The sequence below is a fragment of the Mesoplodon densirostris genome, chromosome 17 (genome assembly GCF_025265405.1).
Source record: "Mesoplodon densirostris isolate mMesDen1 chromosome 17, mMesDen1 primary haplotype, whole genome shotgun sequence".
Taxonomy (NCBI): domain Eukaryota; kingdom Metazoa; phylum Chordata; class Mammalia; order Artiodactyla; family Ziphiidae; genus Mesoplodon; species Mesoplodon densirostris.
Window position 1 is genome coordinate 75,535,391 of NC_082677.1, and position 27,789 is coordinate 75,563,179.

Here is a 27,789-nt window from a genome sequence, read left to right on the forward strand (position 1 = left end):
AATATGTTCAAAGTGTTGCCTTTAAAGCTGATGTTTGAGTCTTGGTATTGCTGATTTTAAAAAGGAATTGTTTATATGTCTAAGCCCATTTTGGTGTGTGGGAAGCAGTATTTCATTTTACATCACAAAGTCTTCTGAGTCCTTACGCTTTGGAATCACGCAGTTCCCTCTAGGACTCATGCTTGTCCGATGCCAGGTAGTAAGAGGCCACTGGGGCTTCTCACCAGCATCGCCCTGTCCTTGTTGGAACCGGGAATTACAGCCATGCTCAGGGGCTCCAAATGCGTTTCACCAAGTTGAATTCTGAAGTCAGTTTTCAAAGTAGCCGTGCTCCCTCCCCACCCACCAGGAGTAAGAGATGTCTGGTTGGAGACCCACCTCTGAGGCTGGGTGTTATACCCTACATCCTTCCCTACCTGAGTCACCCCCAAAAGTCAAATACGTAAAAGGCGTGGCAGGGAGCCCCTTTATAAATGTGGTGAGCTTATGTACTAACATGTGACTGACCATTATTTTAGTAACATAGCTCACAGTTGAGGAGTGATCTTCTGCCAGGAGATCAAAGCTTCCATCTCCACGGGCTGTGTTCATCGTGACAGTTTTTGCTGTTGTTGCTTTAGTAAAGGGTCCCTCTGCTTGGCGTGGGGACTTTATGCTTAAGGAGTTGCTAGTTGAAGATGCTTTATCAGCATTTAACAAGGAGAAGTATTTTTAAATATATGCAAACCGTTCCATGAGACTTAAATTCCCCTGGGGTCCCTTGCTATAGATTTTCCCAGCGATGGTTCTGGAGCAGTGGTGAAAAGCCTCATTGCAGGGCTCTCCCCTCCCCAGCGCTTGGCTAGCTCAGCCTTCTGCGGGCACAGAGAAGGCAAACGAGTGGTGTACAAGCATCTGTGAGACATGCCCGAGTCGGAGGGACCCCGGCTCTGAAAGGACCTGCATTCTCCCTGGGATCTGCCAAACAGAACCCAGACTGAGTAGAAGGGGGCTGGGTCTCTTCCTTTTCACTCTTTATGATTAGTTAACGTAGAACCAGTATGTGAACATAACTCCCAGAATGCTTTTACAAGAACGCTGTTCTTCCATAAAGGTAGTTCCTTCTGATTATTTCCATATGTGATGCCATCTGCACAGCAGTGGATTCTTAAATGACACTGAGGGTCTTCTCAAAGAGGTCATCAGAAGAGAATTTCTGCAGGTCCGCTGGTCTTTCTAGTTTAGTAAGTTTACAGCACAGGTGTTGTTTCCTGTCATCCCTGATTAAGAAAATACCTTGACTCTGTTTCTACGCATTACCAAAAAGTAGAAAATGACACCTTCTGGTTAATTTCATTAACCAGAGTAACCTCGCATGGACTTGACTTTCCTTTAATTCTGCAGACACATTACCAATCTTGGTCAAACTAAGTCGAGACTTGGCAGTTGTCCGGGTAGTTTATTCAAGAGCCAGGGCCAGCGGTACCCCACAGGGGACTGGCCTGCAGATGCCCCTCTCTGGAGTGTTTGGGGTCCTGAAGAGAGACGTAGACCCCGTTCCTGGACCACACAGATCCAAACCGGGTGGCTCTAACTGTCAGCACCCGAGGCTGCCCGATTGATTCAGGTGTGCTATTGAATATTGATCAATAAGGTGATAGGAATGGCTGACAGTAAGAGATAAGAAGAAAACCCAGTGAGGAGAAATAACTAACCCCATTTATCATTGTCTACAGGGTGAGCCCAGTGTTTTACTGAAGATATTTATTGTTAGGACAGTCGCATATACTTTACGCAGTCATTTATGAAAATAGAATGTCTTTGTCCATTCTACGAACCTGGTGTATGTGTATTAAATATTTGTTCATTAACAAGTCTACCCAAATGGGGTCCTATCGAAAGCAGAGCTATTTCTGCCCTGCTTTTGGAGTGGTAGTATTTTTCAGAAGTAATGTAATACACAAAAATAGCCGTGGGGTGGATTTTGCCGCTCCGAGAGCTGTGTGCATAGTTTGTTCTTTCCCACAGCTTCCCCTGGGGTCCCTTGCTGTCTGTTTTCCCCTCGGTGCCACCGTAGCAGCTGTGGTGGTGCCTGGCCGCAGAGCCACGCTCCCCGAGCTCCAGGCTCACTCTGCCTTATATGGGCACGGGGTCCAGTTAATGTGTTCCTCACCATGGTGACGGCCAACACCAGAAACTGTGTGTTACTGGGTAACTTGTAGACTCTAAGCAGAAATCACAAAGGTACTGTGGATTCTGGTTCCAAAGGACTTCTCGTCCTAACCAAAAGAGCAAGCTCTGTATCGAGCCAGACTCCCCGCCCTGGAGTGGCGGGTGGCGCGTTGTCACAGGAAGAGAACTGCGTCTCACAGACAGAGCCAGCCGCCCCGCGGATCATTCCAGCAAGCCGGTAGAGGGGGCAGGAAGGGGGGAGCTGAGGCCCAGTGGTCTGCACACCCTCCGCTCCCGGGCCAGTGCTGGGAGGTGCAGAGGGTGACCTAGCCACATCCGCCAGTTCTCCTGGGAGGACAGTGACATTTCGGGCTAAGTGACTTGCTCCAGTCTCAGTCCAGAGCAGAACTCGAGCTCTCCGACTTTCAGATGAGTTCGTGTTCCAGTACAGTAATCTTTTGTGTCTGCACACCTCTGGCCAGATGTTAACCTATATGGAGGAGATGCCAGGGGATGGGGGGAAGCACACAGTCAGAGAAAAGAGGTTTTTGCTGTCTTGACTCAAGAGTTGTGATTCTCTAGCCAATTTTCCAGCCATCTCTTCAGTTGCTTAGTGAATCAAAAAAATAAATAACTTTAAGAAATGAGTTAATGTGGTTAGATCTAGAGACTGTCATACAGAGTGAAATAAGTCAGAAAGAGAAAAACAAATATCGTATATTAAGAAATGAGTTAAGACTTTGTGGTTGTTAGAGGGTTTCTACTTCAAATATTCCCTGTTAAGTATACCGGAGTAATTAGAAAGTGTAAGTCCTAATCCAGCAGTACTCCACAGGGTTCTGTCCACAAAGAAAGGCAACTAACTAAATTCTCGGACTTTCTCTACCGCTAATGGTCACATACTCGTCACGCCAGACAAAGCTGCCCAGCCCCCATATCTTTTTCTATTCTTTTTGTTTTTTTATTGAAGTATAGTTGATTTACAACAATTCGGGTGTACAGCCAAGAGATTCAGGTTTAAATATATGTATGTAAATCTATATTCTTTTCCCGATTCTTTTCTATCATAGGTTATTACAAGATATTGAATAGAGTTCCCTGTGCTATACAGTAGGTCCTTGTTGTCTATTTTATACATAGTAGTGTGTATCTGTTAATCCCAAACTCCTAATTTATCCCTCCCCCACCCTGCTATCCTTTTTGGTAACCATAAGTTTGTTTTCTATGTCTGTGAGTCTATTTTGGTTTTGTAAATAAGTTCATTTGTATCATTTTTTTAGATTCTACATATAAATGATATCATATGATATCTGTCTTTCTCTGACTTACTTCACTTAGTATGATAATCTCTAGGTTGATCCACGTCTCTGCAAATTGCACAATTTCGTTCCTTTTTATGGCTGAGTAATATTCCACTGTATATGTGTACCACATCTTCTTGATCCACTCCTCTGCTGATGGACATTTAGGTTGCTGCCGTGTCTTGGCTTTTGTAAATAGAGCTGCTGTCAACATTGGGGGGCATGTATCTTTTCAAAGCATGGTTTTCTTCGGATATATGCCTAGTAGTGGGATTGCTGGGCCATATGGTAGTTCTATTTTCAGTTTTTTAAGGAACCTCCACACTGTTCTCCATAGCGGCTGCACCAATTTACATTCCCACCAACAGTGTAGGAGTGCAGGAGGGCTCCCTTTTGTCCTCTTTTTCTTTTTTTTAAAGAATGGTAACATTTTTATTTATTTATTTATTTTATATTTATTTTTGGCTGTGTTGGGTCTTCATGTCTGCACAAGGGCTTTCTCCAGTTGCAGCAAACAGGGGCCACTCTTCATCGCTGTGTGCGGGCCTCTCACTATCATGGCCTCTTTTGTTGCGGAGCACAGGCTCCAGACGCGCAGGCTCGGTAGTTGTGGCTCATGGCCCTAGTTGCTCCGCAGCATGTGGGATCTTCCCAGACCAGGGCTCGAACCCGTGTCCCCTGCATTGGCAGGCAGATCCTCAACCACTGCGCCACCAGGGAAGCCCTGTCCTCTTTTTCTATTCTTTTTCTTCTTTCTTTCTCTATGCACGGTGGAGATGGGAGGTAGTTGAGCTGCAAGCATCCGAGAGAATTTCTGTTACAGAATTTCTGTCAGAGCAGAGTGACTGCCTGCATGTGATACAAAGCTTCATAGTGTAGAAAACAGGAGAGAGAGCAGGGGTGGCATCTGATTCAACAGATAGAGACGCCTTTGCCTTTGTGCGTTACCTCACCAAAAAGGTTGTGAAGTTCTCAGATTTTTCCAACCGAGGTCAATTTTAATTCATTATCTCAGTTACTCAGTCAGGTTCCTGTTCCCCTGACAATTTTTTGACCATAAGCTCAGATCAGATAGGCGATTTCAGCCTTTTAATGGCATTAACCTTCGCAAGGCGCCTGTTTTCCTAGGCTGTCAGGTATTCAGAAATTGGTTCATACAAAGACCAATTAAGTCCCAAACGTTGGGAATTTTTGAGGTGGTTAGATGGCCTGTCGAGCTGCGGTGGGAAAAGGAGAAACCACCACTGTGACTGGTCCCAGAGCTGAACCACCAACCCAGAGGGAGGGACCTGGCATCTCCCCCATCACTGTGCAGTCATGCCCCCCACGTTCGCCCTCCACGGGCCTGGCAGCAGGAGCCCCAAGACTGGAACCTCAGCTCCTGGAAGGGTGCAATTGACAAGCTCACTCACTAAAGCAAAGGCTGAGAACCGGGGCAAGTTGTGTTTTGGCTGTTGCATTTTTTTCATGTAGCTAAGAGTTTCCCACAGTCTATGGGTCCCTGGACTTGGGTCAAAGTATGAGCAAATAATTCTCGACCTCACAAGATTCCTTAAATTCAACAATATAAATCAAAGTGAGAGAAACCGGAGAGACACAGAGTGAGAGAGGAAGCAACGTGTGAACACAGAGCTCTCAGAGATGGGTGGTGACGGATGGATGGGGTGCAGGAGACTCAGTCTTTGGCCCTCGCCTGTCAGCCCAGGTAGGCAGCAACCAAGAGATGCAGGAAGCAGACGCGTAGCCTCAGGGAAAGGACCAGAGGGGCCCTGAGCAGCTCTGAACCACAGTCACTGTGGCAAGGTCTCTTCCAAGGAGAGCTGTCGTCTTGCTGATGGCGGTATATTCTGTCGTGCGTTGCTAATCGTAAACCTTACCCTCAAATGTGTATAGCTGGGCTGTGGCAATAAAACGGAATTTTCTTCTTTGAAATGCTCGGTATAAATCTAAAGGCTGGTGGACCACTGTGGAGCAAAGGGAGGTGCTTAGAACCTAGATCTTCCAGATGTGTGTGCTGTGTGTGCTCTGCCGCGTTGGTGGGTTCCCCTAAGCCATGCGGCCACCTGTCTCAGCTCTGGGGAGACACGTGCAAGCGCGAAATGAAAACATCAGTGCTGCTGTAGCAGACCTCTTTCCAAACCAGCTGCTGCCTTTCCAGGCAGATGCCTGTTACTGGTCCGCTCAGCAGACCTGACGGAAGTCATCGCCCGCATTTTCTGCCCTATCACAGCCCAGAAAGGGCGAAGAATGATTCAGAAATAGCAGAAACCCCTCCTGGCTTCTGGGCTTGTATAACCTTTGTCGACACATAGCTCTCACCTACTTTCAACATCGTGCGCTTATTTTTAGTGTGTCTCTGGAACGGCAGTGGTTCTGGCTAGCCCAATGCCACTGTGGCTACAGCCAGCTCCATTACTTGGTTACTTCCTGCAAGGAAAACAGTACTTCAGCAGATGTAGACGATGCCCGCCTAATTTGTACATCACACATAAGTGATATGTTTTTAAAGTGACACTTTCTTTTATGTCTGCCATAGTAAGAAGAACCCTAGCCTCCTTTTAACAATGGAATTTTACAGTCATTCAACACTGAAATCTGTATTTTTTTGGTCACCCACACGCCAGGCACGTGTCTAGGAGAAGGGGCTGGGTCAGTGAACAGTGGGAGGGGATGCCCTGAAAACCAGAGGTGGCCCCGAGGTCAGGGTGTGCCCTGCGTACTTAAGGGACCCCTTGGGAGCCCGTGCGCCCCTAGCAGAGCAAGGAGGCAAGACTCGTGGCAGGTGAGGTCAGAGAGGAAGGTCGCGTAGGAGTCTTAGAGAACCTTTGACTGAGGGAGGCGAGAAGCGCGTCAGGAGAGTTCCTTAGAGGAACTGTGTGACTTATAACTTGCCCAAGTCACAGAGCTCTTGAGGGGAAGCTGGTGAGGAACTCTGGTGATCCAGTCAGTCAGGGTCGAGTTCTAGTCAAAAAAGATGCCAGGAAACGTGGCCCCTCACACAGGCGGTCGATTACACATAGCAGTAGTTGGCTGCTACAATTACAATTACACATAGTAGTAGTTGGCTGCTACGATTTAAAAACAAATTTATTCATTCAACAGATATTGTTTGCATATCTGTGACGTGTCAGGCCCCATCTAGGCATCAGGGATGCAGAATAAGCAGAGCAGTTCATATCCCTGATCTTTTGCAGCTGATATTCTAGCCCGTGCTCTCCAAAGGAATTTCTTGCAAAGATGGAAATGTTCTTTACCTACACCATCCACCATGGCCCTTTGAGTACTTGAAATGTGGTTAGTGAAATGAACAAACTGAATTTTGGATTTTTATCTAATTTTAGTTCATTACAATTCAAATAAAAATAGCCCCATATGGCCAGTGGCTACTATATTCATACAAGATCACAATTGGGAGTGTCGAGGTGGAGAGTGGAGGAAACACACAATAAACTCATAGTGAATAGGTAAGAATACTCTAGATATTAAATCCGAGAGGAAAATAAAACACAGTGTAAAGTCAGCGTTTCATGAAAGTAAGACCAAGACTTGTCACCTGCTGGGCTTATATCTTTACAAAAAGGGTGTTATCGCAAAAATACACAGACCCGTGAGTCCAGCACATTGGAAATGGTATGTGTACAGCATGTGTCATCAGTCGGTGAAGAACGATTTCTTGATTGATTTATCCCCTCATTCATCCACCATAACCCCACGGCCTCGTGGGAGAATTCGCTTTGCCAACTTGAGCTCCGATCCATACCCTCCCCTTCTGAAAACTTCTTATCTGCAGGAGACCTTTGATGATCCAGCCCCGCCAGCTTGGGACCATAACCTCACCCTTGCCTTCTTTCTGGCAAGATTACCTAAGCATTTTCTTAGAGTAGGACTTCCCATCAGGTGTTGTAGAAATGATTTAATTGTGCAGCTGGAGCAGAGAGAAGCAACTGTGGCATCCCTGGCTTTACTCCCCTGCTCCCACATGTTTAGCTGTTTAACTGTTTAAATGTTTCGTTTCAGAGCACCATCCTAACACTAGTCACAGTTTGATAGAAAACGGGCCAGTTTGGAGCCCATCCGAAAGGAAGAATACGTTATTAAATCCTGAAAAGACGACGTGTTAATACCACCTCACTGCATGGACTCAAAGAACATCATGATAGACAGAATCTGATGATGGAAAGTCAGCACTTAGAGAAAAAATGTATTTCCATGCCATTGAAACCATCATGTCCCTTATCTGAAGCATGACAAACTTTGTCCTGGATTCCCATGTTTCCTCCAGTAAAATACATCATTAAATAATAGGAATCATGAAAATCATTGGTGAACATTAATCCTAGTGGCTGTGGCCTAGCATTTATCAACCACAACAGGAATTGCCCACGACACTGCTGCTCTGGTAACAGCAGAGCAGATAATTGATTTAAAAAATGTAGTTAGCATTTCCAGTAGGCGCATGATCAGTGATTAATAATGAAGCACTGGCACATGAGCAGCTTAGTACCTGAGTGCAGAGGAAGAATTCTAAATGTTTACATATTTTATTTATCCATTTGTCCCACTTCTGGTGAAACTACACACACACACACACACACACACGTCGCTCTGGCAGCCTAGACCACATTCCTTCATAATGAAAACATCATACTGCGCTCTTGTCTCCAGGTGTTGCTAATGAAAGATGCTTACCTGGTGTCTACAAACACTCAGTCTTGCCTGAAGTGTCTACCGCCCTAGAAATACTGGGGGAAGCCCACTCTTTCTTTCTGAGAGAACCACACCCCTCTGTTCTCTTCTGAATTTCCATCCAAACAAAAGGAGCATAGAGTAGACATTCTCAGAGCTCAGGCAGAAGAGAGAATGAACTTGAGAGAAAAAATAACTTTTTTTTACCTAGGCAAGTCCCTCTTCTCCCAACCCTTTGACCATAGACTGATATTAGATGTTTTTATGGAAAACTGGGACATTGGTGAAAGTATGGTGTATGCAGAAGCACAAAAATGATGCCTTGAGACTGGCCAGCTGGTCGATGCATGTGGGCAAGGGGCACCATGGATTCTGGGTGGTGGCCTCAAAGATCAAAACCTCAGAGAGGCTGGCCATCCACACCAGCCATCAGCACCAAGGATGCTGAGAAAATGATTAACCGGGTTCCAGTCCAAAGTTGACAGTTCTGGGGAAATGGCCTTCCTTTCCTGGCCTCGAGGAAAACATATCTGTGGGTCAGAGCCAGGATAATGATAATAATACTGTTTTGAGTTTTGACTGAAAACCTCACACTGACTCCAAGAGACACTGATAAACTGGGGAGAAAGGAACATTCTACTCTTCTCCGAAGCCAGACTTAAGCTCTGCCTTTGGAACTCCATCGTCTTCCTTCCTCTGATGGAATGTTTTGACAAGTACAGCACTGAAGCGTATCCTTTTCTCTTAGAGAAGGAATGCCAGTCTTCAAAGACCTTTGTTTTGTTCTGTTCACCTCCAGTCCATCCTTAGTAAACAATGGCAGGATTTCTAAAATGACCAGAGGAAAATTGTTACCAGACATGACGTGCTTTCTAAACGCCATCTGCAAATGGAAACATGTTCTCTGAATTTGTCTTCCCTCACTCAGTAGGAAGAGAGGTCAAGTCTTCATATGGAAAAGGCATCCATGTCCAGTTCACTGGGGCAACCTATACAAGAGGCTAAATGCTCCTGCGTCTAAGCACTCTTAAACTGGACTGCTCCTATAGTAAAGAGAAAACTAGTAGATTGCACATTTTGGAAAGTACTCTTCCTGTTTTCTTCCAGAGATAGTAAATAATAACCAGAGGAAAATGGCAGAAATGACCAAACCAAGTGACACAGGCACAATTTCCTCACTCTAGAGTGGGAGGGGGTCATCTTTTCTCTGCCTTATTTTCTCCTTCTTGAATTAGAAGAAGCTACCTGTATCCTTAATAGTCAAAGGCAAAGATGCTACATACATCACTGGCATTCAGGTGAGTTTGAATTTATTTTTAAATGCTTTAGGCATTTCAGAATTTTCTTAAGAAACCGCTCAACCTGAGAGCCTGAACAGCCTGTGATTCTGAGCCCTCTGGCATCCCACCCAAACTAGCCCATTGTGGTGTAGACAACCAGGTCATTCAAGTCGTCAGATGTCTGACTCACATGGGAAGTAGAAAGCAAGCCTTCAAAAGGGCATATTTCCCCACTGATTAGAAAGATCAGAATATCCCCGGGGCTTCCCTGGTGGTGCAGTGGTTGAGAGTCCGCCTGCCGACACAGGGGACACGGGTTCGTGCCCCGGTCCGTGAAGATCCCACGTGCCGCAGAGCGGCTAGGCCCGTGAGCCATGGCCGCTGAGTCTGTGCGTATGGAGCCTATGCTCCGCAACGGGAGAGGCCACAGCAGTGAGAGGCCCGCGTACCGCAAAAAAAGGGAAAAAAAGAGAAAAAAAAAGAAAAAAAAAGAAAAAGAAAGAAAAATAAATAAATAAAAATATATATCCCTGTCCCCTTCCTCTCTGTGTCCAGTCTAGAAGACTAAATTCTAGAAGAATCAAAGCAGGACTAAACCTACCTGTAACCCAATATAAACCCTGTATTGATGGCAGTTTCCTCCTAAGCCCCTGCGAGAGCACTAAAATCCCACCATAGGAACAAAAATTTTTGTATTCAAAACACTGTTAGGATGGATAATTCCTAAAGATTTGGAAGCAGAAAGGAAAAAGCAAAAGAAAGCAAAACAAGATGAAATGGAAGTAATTAATTCTGGGTAAATAACATCTGTGGCCTAATAAGGTCTTAGCTGCATTGTCACCATTGATGTTTTTCATTAAAATGTCTTTGTAAAGCACTTAACTGTTCTTCAAACTTAAAGTCTGTTTTAAATAAAGAAACAGAGGACAGATGAATTTTATGGTGAAGTTGGTCTCTCCGTAATAAAAATTACAGCGCTGGCATGTATGTAGTTCTGCATGATTTTTCGAGAAAATACACTCCAAATGGTGATAATGGCCTTTTTTACACCTTGTGAAGATATGTTTTGAAAGAACCCTGATGTCAAGGTCAGTTGTATGCCCTGCACCCATATTTAACATCTGCCAACAAGACTAGCCTTTCTTAATTCAGTAAAAGACATACTGCCATGGCTTTGAGGATGAATGAGTTTGCAATGATTGGAAACAACATGAACAGAACCCTGTGACTGACTAGGAAGCGGTTTTCTTTTGTTTATGTTGCTTTTAACATTCTACTCTTTTCAACTCAACTCAGAGAAGTAGCCCGTTGTCTTATACTTGGGCAGCCTGGATACACCTGCTGCTGAGGGCGAGGTGCACAAATCTTGAATAGAGTTTACTGTGTGCCCACAGCCCTAATGCACACCATTACAACCCAAAAGAAAGAGGGGGGTGAATAGGAGGCCAGATAATCCAAGCAAAATGCTGAAACAGGAAGACGGCTTCCTCACTCAAAGGCCTTGGGGGTAATTCCTCATCATTTAACACCTGCTATTTTACAAATATTTGTATTTCTCATCGTTGAATGATAGAATTGTTGGTGCAGTACCTTGACAAATCTCCCCAACGTCTTACCCAGGAAGGACGGAAGAATACATCTGAGACTGATGAATAGTCATTCTGTTCTTAGAGGACTCCAGAAAAGAAAGTCTTTCCTGGTTACTTAATGAAAACACATACACACAACACACACACACACCACACACACACACACCTCAGAATAGATTCATATATATCTAGAGTCAAATTCACTAAAAAATACCCAATTAATGAAAAGTATGATATGTTATTGCAAAAGAAAATAATCCAACTCCTAAAAGTTGAACTAAAAAATTTCAACTCTTCCTCAAAAACAGAAGTTTTCTTTGGGACTCTCGCTTAACACTGAATCCCACTTAAAATTTCCAGACAATAAGGTTGATTCCACAGCTTCACTTAAAAGAAACTCGGTGTAAGACATGCCATAGACAAGAAATAAAGCAAGCATATCTGAGCCCCTAGGAGATTTCTTTCTGTTCCCTGGTCAGCTTCACATCTTTGTTTGAAATAATTTCTCCTCTGGCCAGTGTTTTTCTTGCCTTTAAAGAGTATATTTTGAAATCAAGAGATGCCAGGGGCATGACATCAGCCTGCTTCTCCTCAAGCGTTGTATAGAAAAGAACTGAAGAACATCCTGAAGACATAGGCTTAACCTCTACAAGTTATACAATAAAGTGATATTAGTGCTGTAATTGTATTATATTTAAATAGTTGTTTTTTTTAAACTCCCGGTCAACTAGAGGCAAGGATAAAGAGGTTGAACTAAATAATAGCATTAGGATGTTTCATTTGAAATCCAAGAAGGCTAAAGTTATGCAGTTGGTTACAGTATAGCTGCATCAGTAGCTTCAGGTGAGCTTCGATCATTATTACGTTGCCGAACGCAAGTTCGTGGGCCCTACGCACAGTGAGGCCGAACAAACCAAACGTCAGAGTTTGGAGCAGAGAAAGGTTTATTGCAGGGCCAAGCAAGGAAAATGGGTGACTCATGCTCAGAAAACCCCGAACTCCCCGAGGGGTTTCAGCAAAGCGTTTTTAAAGGCCAGGTGACGGAGGGGAATCACAGGGTGTGTGATCAGCTCACGCACAATTCTCTGATAGGTCGATGGTGAGGTAACAAGGTGGTGTCACAGGGGTTAAAGTTATCAATCCTTAGGCGCCAGTAGGTCTGGGGGCTCTTGATCATCAAGTACTTAATTTCTTCCATTTGGTGGGGCTTTTAGCATCTGTAAAACAACTCAGGAAATGTGCATCAGATACTATTATCCGGGTACTTCACAGAGGAGCTACAGCCGAGGATGTAGGGGAGGGTCTGCCCCAGGAACACCCCATAGGGTCCTGCTCGGTTACAATTAAACCAGTAAAATGTAATACCATTAATAAGAACACAGTTCAACACTACTGACAAATGGTTCATGGGACCAGCATGACCATCACTGCGTACGGGAGGTGACACCCCACCGCAGCATGTGCTGTGATTGCTGTCATCAAAGCTCTTGAGAAAATTGCGACATAGGAAAGGTTTAGCTTTGACACATGCTTGCTTCCTGAACAGGAATCCCACCTTCCCCATCCCATCCCACAACTACACACAAACTCCGATGCCCCGGTGATGGCCGTCCTCTAGCATTTCGCTTCAACCGCAAAGCTCCCGGAGCCCCAGTGAGCTTTCTCTTCCATCGGCCCTCTACAGGCCCCATCACAACTCCATTCCTTCCAAATCGACTGATCTCAGCAGAACTTAGGGAAGAACATGGTTTCCTAACCTTTTTTCATATTAAAGTATCAACTGTTGCATTACCTGACTGTCAGGTACCCCTGACTTCCTGACCAATTGTTCATATGAAAATTGTACCCTTGTTCTAATCTCCTTCTTCTGAGTTTCTCACTTCCCTTCTGGAGTCCTGGCCTGCGGATTTGAACTTGGCTTTCCAGCAGCTGCCAGACCAGCGTGAAGTGAAGGGAGACCATTTCCTCCCTGGTCTGGATGCTGTGCTTCTAGGACTGGGTCGTAAAATCCCATCACCTTTGGGCTTCCCTAGTGGCGCAGTGGTTGGGAGTCTGCCTGCCGATGTAGGGGACGCGGGTTCATGCCCTGGTCTGGGAGGATACCGCGTGTCACGGAGCGGCTGGGCCCGTGGGCCATGGGCACTGGGCCTGCGCATCTGGAGCCTGTGTTCCACGGTGGGGGAGGCCACAGCAGTGAGAGGCCCGCGTATCGCAAAAAAAAAAAAAAAAAATCCCATCACCCGTTTTCACCAAACAGGCTATTGCGCTGGCTCACGAGCGATGTATGTCTACCCAAAACTCCTTTTTTTTCTTGCAGTAAGTTTCTTGTTGTGTTCCTTTTGGGTTTTGCTTTTTGATTCTTGGTCTTCCATTTGTGCGATTAATTTTTCAACCTTGACCCAGATTTTACTTTGATTACTGTGAAATTGCTGAAAGGTGGAGCTAAAGTTTCTGGTTTGGAGATGGTGGACATGAGGGTATTCTTCTGCCCTTTATCTTTTTTTATGCATCTTTACTTGTGTAATACTGATCTATTTCAAACACAGACATTCCATGAAACGGCTACGAACCAAAAAGGAGATGTCTAAATGTTCATTGCCACTGGTATTTTTAGGACTTTATTTTGAGGATAGGATTGATGAAAAAGGATATGTAGCCATCTGCATACCCTCAAGTAGCATAATCAGACCAAGGAAGTAAACAAAAAGAACTTTGTGGATGAAAATGAACTCCTTAATTCCAGAAGATTAAAAAGACTTCATTAGCAGAAAAAAAAATAAAATTTAACAAAAAGGGTGCCCTTCAAAAATGTCAGTTATCTTGGAAGGAAAGATGAGTCATGGAAATAGCATGTTGATCAGAAAGATGAATAGATTAGTCCTTTGAAACTGACATTTATGGAGGCTGAGGGATGCTGGATGGTCCTCCTGGATCCTTTCCTTACAGTCACTGAAGGAGTAAAAGTGCCTGGAATAAGATGATTCTTCTTAGAATTAAGATATACATATTACAATAAACAACCTCAGATTTCTGAAATGGATACATCATATATGTGTGCATACATATACACATGTATACTTATGTATTTTAATTGTATGTATTTTATATTTATTCAATAGTATACCTTTTCTGTGTATGTTTCCAGGAGACCAGCAATTTACTATCATAGAAAACCCTTTATTCATGTGTTCAACATGGGATTTTAGTTATTTATAGCATCTAATCTTATCTTAGAACTTAAAATAAAGCCCCGGGTGCGTTTTTAAAGCCCTGAAACGTTGTTAGACTGCATTAGTGCCTTTCTACTTTATCAAGTTTTTATATCAAACCTAGTCCAGATGTTCCTGAGCACTTTGAACAAGCAGAAATAAATGTTTTCAAAGACATCAAGCGTCCTTTTGGCATTGACGTTTCCCATTCTTTGGGAAGTTTCATCGGGCAGTGTCACTGCCGTATGAGATAACTCTAGACTTGAATTTTTCTGCCTCGGGTCTGACGTTGGCCGTTCCAGGAATTTACTGTCATTCCCGTTTCCACCATTTATTGCCCCACGGATCTCTATATTCTGTTGGCTTTGCGTCAACAGGAATTCCTGGAATAAACCAACAGGGAGTTGGCTCATAGATGGGAGAGGCGCCTGCAGGCGCAGCCAAGATCCCATATCCCATTCCCACCCTGAGTAGCCGGGGGAAGCCCCTCACCTTTTCCTTTTTTTTTAATAAAAATGCTATATCTGCCCCCCACCCCCTGGAGTTTCCAAGTGTCCTTACTGTATTTCACAGAAACTTAACGCATAAAAGAAATGTGTGCCATTGGATATTTCAAGGAGGTGTTGACAATAGTACCATTGATTTCAGATGCCCTGGGGCCCCATGGACCACCTAGGACATGGATCTCTGACAGGACCTTTCATGGTGAGGGGGCGGCGGTGGTGGGGTCAGGCACAAAGAGAAGAACTTTCCCCAAACTTTTCAATAGTCTTTTTTGTTTAAAAAAAAAAAAAAAAGTTTCTGTCTCTGAAGACAAGTCCAGATGGACCCCTTTTTCCTTCATGTGATTTGTGAACTATTTCAGCATCTCTTAAGTCTCCTTCTGACAAATCAGGAATGTAGAAGTGAGAAGTAGCATCCGTATGGTTGCACTTTTCTGGAATTTGTCTCATGCTATTTTTTAATCAAAATAATCAGTGTTATGCTATTGTTTCAAATTTAGAGGCATTTTACTGTTGTCTATGGTATCTACGCATATATTGCAATCCTTTTTTACATGTTTTTTCTGAAAGACAAGTAACCTTTTTTTGTCTATAAACATGTTTTCTCCTATTGCCAATAGAGATAACCTGAAAAGACACAAAATTCCCCATTAACTGTAGATATTGCTGGACTGATATTTTTCTACAGTGCTTTAAATCTCATTTTGTGGTCACTATGGTGAAGCATATATTATTTTAAAGGCTTCATATGAAATAATCATTAGTGTCTTGTTCCATTGAAAAAATAGCAGGTGTTTCCTTTGCCTTTTTGGAAGCTTCTGTTGTTTGTCTTTTGTTTGTGTGTCTAAGTTTCCCATTGTCTGGGGCGAGCACAGTGGCTGTTATGGAAAGCCATTGTTTTGGTTCACAAGACTTTATTTCCAAAATTTTGTATGGAATCTCCTGTATGTTCCCCACTATGGCACTACCTACCCCATTCTTTAATAACCATATGGGTTAGTGACTAAACAGTTTATTTTTAGACACACAGTATTTCTCAGAGTGGGGATGTCCGCTGCCTGTTTTTACAGTTGATAAAGAATCATGAAGATTTCATTGTAAGTTCTTCCGCCCAGCACTCTTACTCACTTGGGGTATCTGTTCCGCTCTGGGGCTCTAGAATAACCGTATTGATTTAGAATCCCAAACTTCAGGATTTCCCTCACCCACACCACCCAAGCGATGCCAGTTGGGCAGCAAAAGCATCTTGTGGGTGAAAAAATGTTCTACAAATGGCAGCCTTCCTCACCTCCACAGTGTTGATATTTAATTGGACTTTTAGTAGCTAGTACATGTCAAGAACATATTTTATCTTACCTTCAGAGAATGCCCATTGTAAAAGGTTTTTGGTGGTGAAATATTTGACTTCTCTTATTTAAAAAGTAAAAATCAAATACCTCAGTGGACAGTCTTCCCAATGGGATCGGCTATTAACAAAATTGAAGCAGTCATTATGCTTCAGTTGTCAACTGAACTGGAGTTTTATTCCTAAGACAGTGGTAATGCGTCCTGCTCAGTTTTAGCCCTTGATATGAATTATAGAATAAAACAGGAAACAGTGTCCAGTTGGGTCACTCTGAGTTGTAATGACACCCGTACTTATTGGTGGCTTATGGTGGGTGAGGTGCTGGGAAGCCTTTGCATCATGTTAAATAAGGTAAAATCAATTGAACACATACTTTATAAGAATGAGCCTGATTTATATTTAACAGTTTTAGTCAGACACAATTTAAACATATTGCAAGTGTATTTCAATGAAGCTTTTCTTCTCTGCAGAACTTTTATGGTTGGAAAAAAATGCATATTTTCAAAATGTCTCTCTTGTTAGCAATGAAAACCCAGTTGGGAAGAGAGTGGTTTGCTCTGAAAAAGAACCAGCAGGGCACGTGGGAACTTAACAAGGTCAAAAGCACATCACGTAAGAATTTTGAAACCACCTCCAGTTTCCGTGACTTTGGCAAAGGAAGTAACCCAGGTGTCTTGAATCAAACTATAATGTGAAATGAAGAGTTTCACCCAGCTTCCCTAGGCCTTTGTTCTTTTTGAGTTGTATTTTCTGTTTTCTCTGCTGAAAATGAGATGTATGCATCTTTAGTTACATCTTCATTTATACAAGGCCTTTATTTTTGTAAGGTTGAATAGCAGGGATTTGCTCATCAAATTATTTGTAAATAAAACACAGATTAAGGAAATATAGACAAAGGGGAGAAAAGTTCTGTCCAAAGAATAGAGAGATATGGAACAAATCCAGAAAAGTTTAGGTCTAAGAAGGACATATTACCACTTATTAATCACATTTTGCAAACAAGGAAGCTGAGGCCCATCCTGGTCTCAGGGATTCATCCACAGCCTCATGTACAGAAGAGCCTCCCTTTTTCTGGGTCCCCCAGACCCCAGCAGATTGCCCAGTAGAAAACAAGATTATAGAATTACAACAAGCCTTTGAAAGTCGACTTAAAGAGCTAAAAGAAAATAATAAGAACCGAAGCAACTTGATTCCACAAAACAAAAATAATCAGTGAAATCTATTTTACAAGGAAGTAACCGAGGGCATTCCGCTGTCAAAATTCATTTAAAATTTTCCCCAGCGGGAACTTCCTGTGTGCAGCATTCTCTACAGACAGCATTTGAATGATATGCAGGAGGTGAAAGCACTTTGAAAGGCTAGGAAGAGTATTTCCAGTCTCATCTAGACAGTCCTTAGGCAAGAAATTCGATCCCTTGGTGCGTTTCCTTCTGCACAGCGTGATGAGACTACCTGTCTCCCAGGATCCAGGTGGAAAGCCCTGCGTAGCTATCAATCGACAAAATCCTGAATGAAACTGCTCCAGGAGAGATAGCACATCAAAGTCCAGGGAGGACTTTCCTCCTTCACTCTCCAGAGCTTGTGAATGGGAGGTAGTGGACTTGGCAGTGTCTGAGCCCGTTTATAGCGGTTTTTGGTGTGACTCATCCACGAGTACCTGTCCCATAGGTACAGCGCGGACTTCAGTTTGCAGTCTTGTGTGGCTCCAGCAGGGCTTCTCTCCAGGGGCGGGGCTGCCCCCCAAGGACATGGGTTAATGTCTGGAGACCTTTTTGGTTGTCACAACTCGGGAAGGCTGTTCCTGGCCTCTAGCAGGTGGAGACGAAGGATGCTGCAAAATGCCTCGGCAGGCACAGGGCGGCCTCCACAGCAGAGAATGACCCGGCCCCAGCTGTTAGGGCTGCAGCCCTCGAGAAGAGCACATGTGTGCGCACAGGAAGCGCCGCACTCGGGGAAGCGCTAGAGAATGCCTCTTCCCCCACGACGCGCCCTCAAATCCAAATCTAGAGGTGCCGACGCACCGATTGCACTGTTCTGGTTTCATCTCTTTGCACCAGTTTTCTCATCTCCACAGTGGTGTTGCCGGGGACACCTGAGATGCAGAAGGATGCCATGGGAGGATGCTGGGCGTAGGCAACAGCTGGCGCGCGTGGGTGTGGGTGATGCGCGTGGGCGTGGGTGGTACGAGTGAGGGTCTGGCGCGCCTGCCGGAGCCGTGGCTGAGCTCAGCGTTTGCAGGAAGGAGGGTGCTGCATAGTGGCCTCACCTGCCCGCAGGAGCCTGCGTCCACCTATGCGCCCCGCCCCTTTCTCCAGCCCCTGGCATCTTCCTCCTTTGTCTCCACGGCTTTCCCTTCCTGGCCAGCCCTCCCTTCTCAAGGGCCTGCCCAGCGCTCCTGTCTTCCCAGCCCATCCAGCTCTACTTACACCTGCTTCACGCCTGTGTTTGCGCAAAGTGAAGATGGCTGGTGAAGCTAAATCTCACTAAAGAGAAAAGTATTCATGTCTTAACCCTGCTTGGAGAGACTCATTCGAAAAGAGTTTATTAACCCAAAGGAACCTCTTTAAAGGTGGCTTTTAAAAGAAATCTTTTGGGGTGATTTTGCTCTGAGGGTTGGGTGCAACAGATAATTTTTATTATTTAGGTCTTTTGTTTTTCCAACAGCATGGGCACCGTGTATTAGTATTGATTCTGATTTTATACAGGAGATCCTTTTTTTTTTTTTTTTTTGCGGTACGCGGGCCTCTCACTGTTGTGGCCTCTCCCGTTGCGGAGCACAGGCTCCGGACACGCAGGCTCAGCGGCCATGGCTCACAGGCCCAGCCGCTCCGCGACATGTGGGATCTTCCCGGACCGGGGCACGAACCCGTGTCCCCTGCATCAGCAGGCGGACTCTCAAGCACTGCGCCACCAGGGACGCCCGAGGAGATCCTTTTTAAAGGGAACTCTAACTGTGCCTTTGCCTAATCCACAGAGATTAGACTCCTTTTCCTATACAGTTTTAATATTTTAATTAAATATTAAAAGTTTAATGTTAATATTTTAAGTATGTTTCTATTTGTACCTGTGCTAATTCATTGGATTCTCATATTACCTTAGAAGTAAGATAGTTACCTACACACACGCGTACATACACACTATTAATTTTTAAATGTAGGGATTTTTACCACCAATATTCAGACGAGAAAAGAGAGGCCATGAGACTTGCTGAAGAGCCCACAGCCTCTGAGCGCCGTGTTTTGTCTCAGACCTGGAGTGTCTAACATCCCCTTTTCCTGAAGCCTCCACCCCACAAGAAGGAAGCTGACCGACCCCAGCCTTGCTCATGTAAACATCTGAATAACTGTGAATGCTTTGGGGAAAACTGAGTACTTTTTAAAATTAAAACACTGGCATTTCTATGGGGAAATGAGCAATTGTTAAGCCAATTCATCAAGAGCCGCGAGCTATCAACTTGTGCTTTGTCTTCCTGCCAAGCAAGTCCCACCCACAGATGAACCCCTGGTAGGAGTCAGCTTCAAGGACAGCGCAGAAAATGTCTCAGATCATCAGCTGCTTCTTAATCCACTTGGGATTTGCATCCAAGAATCCTATTTGTCCGAAGGTCAGTCCCTGGACTCAGCCTGGGTTGGAATCTGCCTCACCCCTCATCGGCTGTGTGATGTGGGCGAGCGTACCTCTCAGAGCCTCTGCGAGGTCATTTGTGAAGCAGAGATGATAAGCACCTTGAAGAGGTGTGAGGGACAGAGGAGACGAGGTGTGTGATACACGGAGCCCAGGGCCTGGCACATCACCATCATCAACACTGCTCTTGTGGTTGTTAGCTTTCCACACTAAGATATTTTACTATCACTTCTTCTGCTGGATTGTTTTTTTCTCTAGGAGCCTGATGCCATTCCTTGATTATTAGCTGTTATAATAATACTATAATTATTAGAGGGAAATAAGTATTTCTTATTGCTTATTAGCTGTTATAATAATACTATAATTATTAGAGGGAAATAAGTATTTCTTATTGCTTATTAGCTGTTATAATAATAATATAATTAGAGGGAAATAAGTCTTTCTTATTGTTTATTGATTATTCGCTGTTATAATAATAATATAATTATTAGAGGGAAATAAGTCTTATTGCTTATTAGCTGTTATAATAATAATATAATTATTAGGGGGAAATAAGTATTGCTTATTGATTATTAGCTGTTATAATAATAATATAATTATTAGAGGGAAATAAGTATTTCTTATTGCTTATTGATTATTAGCTGTTATAAGAATAATATAATTATTAGAGGGAAATAAGTATTTCTTATTGCTGAATTTTTCATGGCTTCCTGAGGTAATGCCGGCCTCATTTGTGTCCTGCTGTTGGACAACTATGTTATGAAGCTCAGGAGGTAGAAGCCTCTTGGCTGGTCTCAAAGGACTTGGCATACATCAGATCACGTGTAGGGCGAGAGGACCCATCACTAAACCTTCTCTCTCGTCCAAATGTCTTTAAACAAAGCGGTTACGGTGCCGTAGCATACTTGAGTACCGCTGTTCTCAAAAACAGCTGCGTGGTGCCGAAGCATCCTTGTTGATTAGCCAAATGGAATCAGTTCTTTCCACAACACATTTTTAAAGACTTAAGGGGAAAAAAACGAGAGTTCGAGTTTTCATAGAACAATGTGCACCCGTTTTCCGCCCACATCCCCAGAGAGAAATATATGAATCACACCACTGCAGATGAACCGAGTATCAAAACAGGTGCTGCAGAGGAAAGAGCATGAATCCTCGTTTTCCTTAGATACGGCACAAATAAAGCAGCGTTTATTTATGGTAACCCTGTGCATAAACCCCTTTTACAATGGCACACAAAGTGAATACAGTGTTATACAAAGTACATAAAACTGAAGAATCTACCAAACATCACTTTAACAAGTTAATATTTTAACATTAAACTGTAACAGTATAACAATTCAAATAGCACTTTAAAAAATAAATGATTTCCTTAAATTGATACAATTATAAGAGAAGGAATATTAATAGAAGAAATCAACAACAACAATAAATCATCCCCCTGCAGCCCCACCTTCAGGAACCCCAGCTGCCTATTTTAATGGGTGAACAATTTATTATATTTCCCAAGAAATTTCTTTTCAAGGAGGTAGAAAATAGTTGCACGTTTTCCCCATTTAAAATGTATACTTTGGGACTTCCCTGGTGGCTCAGTGATTGAAAATCTGCCTGCCAATGCAGGGGACATGGGTTCGAGCCCTGGTCTGGGAGGATCTCACATGCCGCGGAGCAACTAGGCCCGGGAGCCACAACTACCGAGCCTGCGCGTCTGGAGCCTGTGCTCCGCAAGAAGAGAGGCCGTGATAGTGAGAGGCCCGCGCACAGCGATGAAGAGTAGCCCCCGCTCGCCGCAACTAGAGAAAGCCCTCGCACAGAAACGAAGACCCAACACAGCCAAAAATAAATTAATTAATTAATTTTCAAAAAAATGTATACTTTGAATAACAGAAAAATGAGCGGTAAATTTCTTACAGATTCATAGCCAGTTTGGTGGTAGTAGATTTCTGTTTATATCAACCTCAAAAACCAGGGTTCAGAATGGGGGTTGAGTGGCTGTTTCATTGTGAGTTATGGATATCATTGTTAAAATACATACTCAGAATTCCACCAAAGATTTTATCTAATACGGACCATAAGATTCTGGCAGAGAATCAACTCACATAGGTCTTTTTTTTTTTTAAGATTTTTTTTTTTTGATGTGGACCATTTTTCAGGTCTTAATTGAGTTTGTTACAATATTGCTTCTGTTTTATGTTTTGACTTTTTTGTTTGTTTGTTCGTTTTTGGCCCTGAGGCATGTGGGACCTTAGCTCCCCTACCAGGGATTGAAGACGCATCCCCTGCATTGGAAGGTGAAGCCTTAACCACTGGACCACCAGGGAAGTCCCTCAACTAGGTCTTCTAAACATCACTCTTGAGGCATCACATTTAAAAAAAAAAAAAAAAGACCCTTGTTTATCTTTTTTAAATGCTTACTCAGACTTCAGAGGATAATGCTGTGCTCCCAGCATCCATGCTAGCATGCTGGCCTTTTCCTGCCATAGAAGGTGGTGTCAGAACAAGATCCAGAAAAAACAAATAGGAAGCTCACTGTTTTCTTGTTGCTTGATGTTATTAGCCATACATACTATTTACAGTACTCAAGGGGATGACAGGAAGAAAGTGGGAAAAGAACTGTTGTATGTGAGTTTCGGAAGCTAATATTGCACCATGCTTACCCTGTGAGAATGTATGGGTTCAGAGTCAACTTACTCTTCAGTAAACTGGGCCTGGGTGTTAGAAGGTGGCTCAGTCTCTGTCCCAGGCACCAAGCAAAGGTCCAGTCGTGTTTGCTCCCAAGCTGAGTCCAGGTAGCATTTGCTTTTGGTCATCTAATGGTCCCAATCTTGTTTTAACTTTACAGAACTAAACCAATTCCGCATAATCATACACACACACACACACACACACACACACACACACAAAATCAGGGTGCATCTGAAGCATTTGGGGAAAAAAATAAGTCAATTATATTTTCATTTGATAAATGCTAATATGCTGCGTGTAATTATGGTTTCTGAGGACTACATTTATAGGTTTATACCAGGTCAGGAATAGATATTTTTCCTTTTGGCTTTTTAGATTGTATGAGGTTTTAGACATCATCAACCAGGAAGTTCATAGGGGAAAACAATCGGGGATTATTTATTTCAGCACTTTTCAAACCACATCACGCTCAAACTGGTGCATGTGGTCCCCGAGAAAGGGTTGCCAATGGGAAGGGAAGGGACCACTGGAGGGACCGCTGGGGTGGCTCTTTGCTCCAGACTGCAAAGACAAGGAATCCATCCCAAGAATGTCAGTGTGTTTGCACCGGTGGCCCGCTCTGTGTGAGAAGGAACCACGTACAAAGGGACAGTGTTGCCCTGCGTGCGTACGGAAGGGAACCTCACCTGACCGCACAGGCACACAGAGGAGAGAAGCCCCAGGAAGTTCTCTGCAGATGCTGGACCTTGGCAGTTCATCTGTGCTTAATGACTTCAGGGGATTTTGACACCTTACTAAGACAGGGAAGAGGCCAGGGTGAGCTCTAAAACCCTCTTCAGGTACCCGATTCCATGATTCTGTGCATCTCTCCTGTCCTGGGGAATTTAACCACAACTCCAGCTCTGGGGAGCGTCACCCTCGCTGTCCGGTGGGTGGCTCAGGTGGCACTCACTTGTCCAGCAAGGTCGCCACCCAGCTGTGAAAAGTTACTTCTAACTCCCTGAACCTGCTCTGCCCTCCAGACTCTTCCCAGAGTGGCTCCCCTCACCTACCTCGCATGCAAGCTTGAGGACCACGCCTAGTTTCACCTGCCCGAACATGGGCCTGCCCGGCCCAGCTGGGTGCCCACCTCTGGGCCCCTAGTGGCCTTTGCAGCCAGTGACCGACTTCCCCATCCCCCGCTGGACCTGGGCTCCTGGAGAAAGCCCCCCGCATCCAGTGGGTGCTGAGCAGTAGTCTGTGAGGAAAGCAAGGAGCCAGATTGGCCAAGCCCAGCGAGGTTGTCCGTCTTCCCACAAACAAGGGATTAGAAGGAATTAAGACAAAAGAAAGAGAAGGACTGTTGGAGACCAGCAAGAAGTGATGCTTGCAACTTAACAGCCAAGGGCAGAAAGGATAAATATTTTTTAAAATGAAGAGTCAAAAGGGCTTAGAAATCTGGGACCATCTCACGCTGTGAGTAAAGCACAGCAGTGCTAACCATTTACGGTCGTGATAAGCAGAGTGCTGAGAAGATGTTGAGTCACGTTCAGTACTACAAGGGTTCCCAGAGTGAGGTTCCTGCAGTGGGGTATCAGCATCTTCTGGGACCTACTGATCTGAAAGTCTGGGGACAGGGCCCTGCAGTCTATGGAGGCATTTGAGATGCATGTGCAAGTGAGAGCAGGATTCAGTATTCACTTTGTAAGAAGAAAGATGCCAGGTGTGTTTCCTCATCTGAAACATGGCACCCTGGAAATAGAGGGGTTCTAGAGAGAAACTGCACTCAAATGTCAGCTTTGTCATTTCTAGCCTGTGATTTTGGTACATTCCTTAATATTTTTGAGCCCCTCTCTTCATCTGTAAAAATGGAAATTAAAATACATACTTAAGGGCTTCCCTGGTGGCACAGTGGTTGAGAGTCCGCCTGCCGATGCAGGGGACACGGGTTTGTGCCCCGGTCCGGGAAGATCCCACGTGCCGCGGAGCGGCTGGACCCGTGAGCCATGGCCGCTGAGCCTGTGCGTCCGGAGCCTGTGCTCCGCAATGGGAGAGGCCACAACAGTGAGAGGCCCGTGTACTGCAAAAAAAAAAAAAAAATACATACATACTTCACAGGTTTGATGTGGAGGTTAGAGATGAAATTCAGGAGGCAACTGGCAGCCACGTGGGATGGCTGTGTTATTATAGTGTTCCTCCACTTCTTTATCTGGCCCACAAACCTACATGGAGCACCGTCTATGCAAAGAGTACTCCAGTAAAGACGGTGAGTAAGATGCTTACTCTCTAGAAGATCATGCTCTGGGGCAGAGATGGAGGAGAGAATAGACAGCAAATGCATCTAAATAATCCCAAATGGATGTGATAAATGCCACCCATGTTGGCCTCCTGAACCAAGAGCTTTTAGAAAGGTGTGTACTGAAAGTGGCCCAAAGTTGGATGTTAAATGGATAAATCTTTATCCAGAAAACTCACTTAAATGGACCATCTCAATACCCACACAGAGCAAGTGCATTACCATAAACAGTATCTTTTTAAATTTTTTAATTGAAATATAGTTGATTTACAATATCGTGTAAGTTTCAGGTGTACAGCACAGCAATTCAGTTACATATATATACTATTTTTCAGATTCTTTTCGCTTATAAGGTGTTACATAATATTGAGTATAGTTCCCTGTGCTATACAGTAGGTCCTTGTTGTTTACTTTATACATAGTAGTGTGTATATGTTAATGCCAGCCTCCTAATTTATCCCTCCCCCCACCAGCCCTTTCTCCTTTGGTTACCATAAGTTTGTTTTCTGTGTCTGTGGGTCTCTTTCTGTTTTGGAAATAAGTTCATTAGTGTCTTTTTTTTTAGATTCCACATATAAGTGATATCATGATATTTGTCTTTGTCTGGCTTACTTCACTTAGTATGATAATCTCTAGGTCCATCCATGTTGCTGCAAATGACATTATTTCATTATTTTTTATAGCTGAGTAATATTCCATTGTATATATATATATATATATATATATATATATATATATATATATATATATATATATATATATATATATAACACATCTTTATCCATTCACCTGTTAATGGACATTTAGGTTGCTTCCATGTCTTGGCTACAGTAAATAGGGCTGCAATGAACATTGGGGTGCATGTAAGTTTTCAATTTATGGTTTTCCCCAAATATATGCCTAGTAGTGGGATTGCAGGATCATATACCATAAACAGTATTTTTAAAACCTCAGAAGTTAACCTCCTTAATGGTGAAAAAATGAACCACTCTAGGTCTTGAGAACTGTAGCTCAAGTCCATCCATCAGGAGAAATTGCGATGCCTTGGCAGGTTTTGTGCTTTCTGTACAGCTGTTCCTCGATACCAGGATGGCTCCTGAAACGGATGGGAAAACAGTGCCCTTCTAGGGAAGCCAGTTATTGGCCAAAGTTGCCACCTGTCCACTGGCAGTCCCACACTGGGCTCAGGGGTGACACTGAGCTGGAAAGGACCTTGGAGCCACCTGTGGCCCCCAGCAAGCCCTGCACCTGTTTCTAAGTATAGATGGCTTCTGGGATTTCAATTCTGTTTTTCCTAAACACCTCAGCCCATGAGACTCAGAGGCAGGTAATGGGGCCAAATAAGTAGCCTCGTGGCTGTGACATCACGATGTCCTTTTTTAGGGCTTCAGAGGTCGCAGCTGTGCACGCGGGGCCCCCGAGTGGGTCTCCGCAGCCCCTGGACCTGCTCCTTGCTTTGCCCTGGGTTTTATTTTTGCCCTGGGTGTCCTCAGTCCAGGACACACTGACGTTTATTAAAGAAGCGATGCTTTATGGCGTTGACAGTATGTTCTCCCTTCTGCTGGCTCCCACCTGCATTAAAATGTGTATGCCTCGGGATGTTTTTAAAGCTTCCGTGTTGACGGCCTGACCAAAAGTAGACTTTTCGGGCATCCCTAAATGATTCTTATGTTAGGAAAACCTGACAGTAGAAACAGGAAAACGCCAAAAATGGTCAAGGGGAAAACTCAGAGGCAGGTCCTATTTAAGCTTGATTGGAATAGAATTCCTCAGATGTACCCTAGTAAGCCAAATATACACTGTAAGGGAAGATTGATGTGCAACGTGAAACCTCAGAGCAGGACTTAACAACAGGTGGGTGCCCAGAGCCCCCCTTAACCAGCGAGCGAGCGAGCAGGGTGGGAGCTGAGCCTGGAAGCGGGAGGCAGCCGGAGCGGCACTGCTGAACTTTCCCCGCGTCCTGAGTGCCGGGCGGGGCTGGCGCTCCAGACACGACTTGAAAAGGGAAGGTTCTGGGACTCCTGGCACCGTGGCCTTGCCTCTGCCCAAAATTCAGAGTTTATTTTTAGTCGTTGAATGAGAAAAAGAAGGAGTGCTGTGCTCTGTCCTGCTCCTCACCGCTGCCACATTTTTAGACCACGGAGCGAGATGAATGCTGTCGGAAGGAATGTGTTTATGGAAGGGGCGGTTTTTACCCATCAGAGAACCATGCTTTTTGACTTTAAACATGGCATAAAGCTTAAGTGTGGTGAGTGGGCAGAAACAGAAAATTCTGCCCCTCACGTGAATGAGGGGTTGATGGGTTCATTCGTGGTAGCTTTGCTGGGGAGAGGCACAGGGCCTGCTCTGACACCAGGATGTGTGTGCTAAACTGTGCGATCAGTTGTCCTGCTGCAACGGCAAAGGGCTGGGCTCCATGGGCCCTGGGACCTCCCTGCAGGGTCCCTGTGCGTCTGTCGGGACAGCTGCTCCGGAGCAGCCCTCCTCCTTGACCCCTGTGTCCGGCCTGCTCTCGGCCTCACCTTCACAGGGGCTCCCCTCCCCCTCCTGGTGAATGAGGTTACGGCCCAGAACCCGGCGCTCCCTCCGGCCCCTTCCTGCCCAGACCTCTCATGTCCCCCCGCTTTGAGCAGCAGACCCCCCCAGCTCCCCCCTCGCGTGTCTGCCGTCCCCAGCTGAGCCGACACAGGCGGGATGCTTCTCCCAGCATCCCTGGAAATCAGCCTCTTCACGAGGCCTGGTCCAGGCCAGGCGTGAGAAGGGAGGCCACCGGCCACTGGGGGAGCCAGAAGGGACGCTGGCTTTAGACGGGAATAGCAGAGCTGACCGCCCTCACCTCTTAAGGTTCAGGTTAGATCGTATCACTGCTGCTTTCTGTGCAGCAGCGCATCCTTTGGGGGACATGTAACATCCTTAAAGCACTTCCGATGTTTAGCCTGCATCCCGCCGTATCCCTCGTACACACATACACACGCTCACACTCATACAGATTCGCACATACATGGTTGGGAGTGAATACACCCTGCGTGACTTAATTGGAATCTCAGAGCAATAGGCAGTGGCCATCAGACCCGTGTCCTGGGCCACTGATGTGAGCATCATCTGCCTGAGGATGGGCCCACTCAGCACGTTTGTCCTCACGAC

General features: G+C 44.7%; 1 protein-coding gene across 2 annotated transcripts in view; it reads left to right on the forward strand.

Moving 5' to 3' along the window:
* The window catches only part of COL4A2 (collagen type IV alpha 2 chain), a 635,121-nt gene that overhangs the window by 513,202 nt on the left and 94,130 nt on the right, over positions 1-27,789 (forward strand). The window lies entirely within an intron of this gene.